Source organism: Channa argus, chromosome 10 (assembly GCF_033026475.1).
Source record: "Channa argus isolate prfri chromosome 10, Channa argus male v1.0, whole genome shotgun sequence".
In the NCBI taxonomy this organism is placed as follows: domain Eukaryota; kingdom Metazoa; phylum Chordata; class Actinopteri; order Anabantiformes; family Channidae; genus Channa; species Channa argus.
The window spans coordinates 16981235-16987234 of record NC_090206.1 but is presented as its reverse complement, the minus strand read 5'-3'; positions in this window follow the sequence as shown (position 1 = coordinate 16987234).

The following is a 6000-nucleotide window of genomic DNA, read 5'->3' as shown; positions in this document are numbered from 1 at the left end:
GTTTTGTTTTTACCTAAGTGGCCAGCCCAAGGACCAGAATGAACCAAGGCAATCGTGTTCATTTAGATTTTTCTGGGATAGTTTCACTTGGTTTCTTTATATTTTTCAGTATTTTTGCAGTAGTATTTACAGCTTCTCTGTGTTGAACATCCATTATCCATCCACCCATTATCTGTAACTGCTATCCTGTTCATCCTGAAGGTGCTGAAGCCTATCCCAGCTGACATAGTGTGGGAGGAGGGGTACACCCTGAACATGTCTCATTCTATGTTGGGGGCCAACACAGAGAGACATACAGAGACAAAAAGAAATGTAAATTTACACATACATTTTGTTCATGTGTCACTGTAGATTGTTCCATAACAAAGTTTATAGAGTGGGAGGATTGTAGTTACATTTGTGCAGGTGGATTCATTGATATTTATAATGCTGCAGGCCTGCTATGCTAGGGAACAACGAATCATTCAAGGCACCACATAATCATTTGTTGAAAAAATTGGCTGTTCTTTCTTTATTTTGATAGACTTTTTTACGGGTGCTACAGCTTCTTCCAACATTTGTAAATTTCGCAACTTAAGCAGATTTCTAACTAATTAAACTGCTCAGATATTTACAGACAACTAATAATGCCTTGTGAGATGTTTTACTAAATTTGTCGTCAGTAAAACCCACATTTGTCTCCGATTCACAATTAGAACGTTTTCAGCAATGTGCTGCTAGTACCTACTCCAGTAAGGTGAATTATGCATGAGGTGTAGAGTGGGCAATGAAAATAAAGGAAAGAATGGTGTAATGATTGAAAGGTTGAATCAATAAAGGCATTATCATTGAACTACTAAGGTTGCAAAAATTATTATTTTTATTTTATTATTATTTTAAAGGCCTTCATGATATTTTCTCAACCTCCTGATAATACCATGTACTGTGAATGTCATGTCAGTTTAAATAATTTAATATTTTTGGGAATTTTTGGAAGATTTTGGAAGCTACAGCATGCTTCATTTGCTGAAACGTATTCATCATGGCAGTCCCTTTAAAATCAATTTCTAATCACATGGATAACAGGCACTCAACCACATCTGCTCACTGAGCTGACTTATAAATCAGTTGTAGAGGATAGCAGAGTAACAGAGCAATGGTAGTGGAGAAGCCGCTAGATTTGTAACTATGCACAAATGAAAATCCTTTTTTGTGGTATTGCAGGTGATTAATTCTTCAATATTGTACGACAGGGTTGCAGATGATCCTAAAGACTATGAAATACTGTTAGAATTTGTCTGTATTTTCTGGAACATGGGCTTTGTGATATTTTTGTATGAGGAAAAATACAGTTTTACTAATTGTAGATTGGACAAGTAAATTGCGGATGAACTCTTCTTACTGTGGAGATATAAAAGACATTCAGTTTACTTATGATATAATACTTTGGAAGTCATCACTGTAAGGAAAATACTATGCAGCACTATGCAAGTGAGGTTAGCATCATCTGTGATAGGCATCAAGATCAAACAAAGCAAAATATTTAAGCGTTGTCATCGTAAGGAAGTAGAATGAGGACTGGAAAGCCATACAAGTGTTTGTGTGAGCGTATCTCTAGGCTTTTCCCATAAAAGTTCTGTTTTTTATTTTTTATTTTTTTTTCTGTGGACACAGAGTAGTTGGAGCTGCTCATTTATCTCACAGCCTCACAAAGCTCAAGCTAACCTCAGTTTCAAAGGTCAGAATGGGGTCAGCATGATATTCAAATACTGAAGAGACATGAGGTTGTAATTCTGTCACACCTTCTTATAACATACTACATAATTGACTTGGCCGTTCGCCAGATTGCATTTTTATATGTCTCATGATGTTTCAGCTGTGGCGAAGATGATTTGCATGTCTTTGGTGCTGATGATGCCTTCACTCGTGCTCTACCAGGTCAGTTATAACAAGTAGAAGTCTATTCTACTATGTAAATAGTGTGAAGTTGGAACTAAATTATTGTTAATTTGACTCGTTTCCACCTCATTGGGTCTGTCCAGTGAAGCTTTTTGCAAGCAAATATTTTGACATTCAGCAGGAAAAGGAAGAGTTTTGCAGGCACCCTGACCAGGGGGGATAGGACATTTCATTTACGGTAGCTTAGCATCCTTCAGCTGGCAGCATCTGTCAGACTGTCTGCCTCACTGCTCACAGAACCAGCAGTAGATCTGACTTTTCCATTGCTCAGTAACTCACAATAGTGATGGGCCTTTTTTGTTTGACTATTTGTGAATTTAAGCACATATACTGTAAGAACTGTACACACACGCATGCACACTCGGTCTGAGAAATGTCATCTTCATTTACACCGCACACATGCGCAGGAAACATTATTGCATGGCTTTACCTATCAGAGTATAGATACAATACTGGAGTTAATGTAGTTGTTTTATTGGTTACTTTGTTTAAAATTACTGGACTGGTGTTGTGAGCCAGTACCTGTAAATCTAAATGGTACTTTTCTTTTCTAGCAAAATATAAAACGCTCTCTTAAAATGTCACGAAGTTTGGCTTGGTGGAAATACATGTGGGCAAGGAGATTATTAGGCTTTCAAATTACAAAAATGACTGTACTACTTAACAAAAGTAGACAAATATCACATTAATGTCAATGACTTCATCTAGAAGATAGGGTGATGGAGGGGGGTTGCTTTAAGGCCTGCAGTACTTCTTTTTACAGTTCACATCATAGGAGCTCCCTGTAGATATTACTATACAACCTCAAACACCCAGTAACACAAGTCTGACTTCAATTTTTAGGTGTCAAACGTGTTCACAAATATAATTCCCTGCCCATTGAATTATAACCAAAGATACTCTAAAGCATCAGTGGCGCTTTGAAAAGCAGTTGAGAGATTTAGGGGATTGTTTTAACCAGGTTAAAGTTAAGCTAAATATTTTCCTCAACTTTCACAGACTGACAGTGAGATGATTTTCCTGAACTGGATTTAAAGAGAAAAGCTGATAAAGAAAACAGAGCTGAGCTTTCACTAGATATATGGAGGTAACTCAGCCTTGTTCTCTTTGCTAAGACAGTATCTGACTGTAAACAGATTCTGCACATTGAAATAGGAACATTTTCAGGCAGTGAATAAAAAGCTCTGGGCTCACGTCATCTCGCCATCAAATGGCTGATCTAATTAAACAGAACAACTTTTGTTGGCCCAAGATAATTGTGTATCATTACCATCACATGATTCAAATGTCACCAAGAAAAAAAAATCAGTTCTTTAATTTTGTATATGTAATATTTTGCACAGTCAATTAAAAACCGTAATCCAGGCAGGGATTATTCAGGCCACAGTAATAAGATTAGTGTAATTTAAAAACAGAGCAAAGTGTCTGTCTTTGTAGTGTCTGGGAGCTGCTTGAAAATCTAATAAGGATATAAGTGGGGTAACTGTGGGAAAAGTTGAGCAGCTGCGTTTACATGCCGCTGAAACAGTAACCTGATAAATAATATTTGACATATTTTGTTCGTTTCTGGTCATCAAAAGTCCTGTTTATGAACTAGTTGAATAACATCACAACAACTTGGTTAATAATGTACTTATGTACGTATGTATGGTGTGTAATGTCATTGTCAGACTTTTCTTCCTTCTGCTGCCCTCATTTAGTCACAGCACAACAGAGGCACTCTGAAAATCACCGTGTCCCAGCTGAAAGACTGAGGTCTGGGCTTCCTGATCTTCTCCACACCCAGGAGATCGTGTACAGTAACAATCAATAGCACTGAGCAAGCACCAGAGTTTTTATTATCTGTGAGGCCCCAACATGATCCCCCACTGTAGTGACTAATCTAATTGGGGCTGACACAGACTCCCCAGCTACATGGTGCTGCCAAAGAAAGAGAGACGACAGAGATGTCAGGACGATCCTCATAAATCAATAGTCAGTCACAGACAATTTTCTTTACTTCCTTCGTGTTTTGGGCTAAAGTTGGGAAACCTCCAGTAAATTGTGTTGCATCGGGCACCAAAAATCTTTTTTGGCAAACAGACAAACTAAAAGCTACTTTACTCCGATACTCGTCCTGGCTTGATATGATCAAGAAGCTCTTGTATTGAGTAGACAGTGTAAATTACTCAAGTATGAATTATTCAGCTGTTGAATGATTCAATGAACTAGAAATGCCTCCAATCAATAGTTGCCAACACTTGAGAAGACGTTAGACTCCCACTGGGGGGATTTCAGTGCCAGTGATGGGTTGCATCTTATACTCCAGACCACACAATGACACCAGACCCCTTTAATCTTCAGCTGGCAAGCTGAATCAGCACAAGCTTCACATCACCTTAGACCGCTGCATATTGATTAGAAAGGAAGAATTATGAAATGATATGTGGACCAAAAATTTTTAAAAAGTTTGAAAATAAGTTAACAATCTCACTGAAGTTCCTGTAAGTCTTAATGTAACTGTATTTTTTGCACTCCGGTCCTCTCTCATTAAATCCATAAAGCTCCTCTTTGTTCTTCTTCTAGACCTCCACCTCCTCCAGCTGCATCCTGATATATTCGGTCTCTTCTCTGAACATGAGCAAACCACCTCAACATCTTAAACTCACCTCTTTTCCACATTCTCAGTTGCTCTGAACTGTTGACCCTTAGTACTTAAAGTCCTTCTTTTTCACACCTTCTTCACCTCTGCTCCCTGTAACCTTACCATTCCCCCTTGGTCCCTCTCATTGACACACATGTATCCTTCATTCCTCTGGATCTCTAGAAAAGCTCTAGATTTTGCTCCACCTGCGCCAGAAAAAACAAGAAGGGGCTCAGAGCCGATCCTTGATGCAGACCCACCTCCACCTTGAATCCTCTGTCACATCTACAGCACACCTCACCACGGTCTTACAGCTCTCATACATGTCCTGCACCACTCTAACATACTTCTCTGCCGCTCCAGACTTCCTGATACAATATATACAATACAATACCACAGCAATACCACAGCTCCTCTCTCTGCACCCTTTCATAGGCTTTCTCTAAATCTACGAAGACACAATGCAGCTCCCTATGTAGGGAGTAAGGATGGCCTTTGCCACCTCTACCTTCACCTTACGTTGTAATGTACTCCTGTACTCCTGTCTACTCTCTTCAGTCCTCTCAGTGTCCCACTTCTTCTTAGCTAACCTCTTTCTCTGTGTACACTCCTGAACTTCCTCGTTCCACCACCAAGTCTCCTTGTCCACTTTCCTCTTTCCTGATTACACACCGAGTACCCTCCTACCTGTCTCCCTGATCACATTAGCTCTAGTGGTCCAGTCATCTGGAAGCACCTCCTGACCACCCAGAGTCTGTCTCAGCTCCTCCCTGAAAACTACACAACATTCTTCCTTTTTCAACTTCCACCACTTCGTCCTCTGCTCTGCCTTTTTCCTCTTCATCTTCCTCAACACCAGAGTCATTTTACACACCACCATCCTGTTTTATCTGGCTACACTCTCCCCTACCAATGCTTTGCAGTCACTGATCTCATTTAGTTACAATGTCTACACAAGATGTCGTCCACCTGAGTGCTTCTACCTCAGCACTATGTCACCCTATGTACCTGCCTCTTCTGGAAGAAAGTGTTCACTACAGCCATTTCCATCCTCTTTGCAAAGTGTACCACCATTTGTCCTTCTGTGTTCCTGTCCTGAAGACCAAACCTTCCCATCAGATTCTCATCACCTCTGTTCGTTTCACCTACATGTCCATTGAAATCTGCACCAATCACCACTCTCTCACCTCTGGGGATGCTCTGCATCACTTCATCTAACTCACTCCAGAATTTTTCCTTCTCTTCTAACCCACATTCTACCTGTGGGGCATAACCACTAACAACATTGAACATCACACCTTGAATTTCCAGCTTCATACTCATCAACCTATCTGATACTCTTTTCACCTCTAGAACGTTCCTCACAAACTCCTCTTTCAGGATAACTCTTACTCCATTTCTTTTCCTATCTGACCCTTGGAAGAACAACTTGCTCCTAA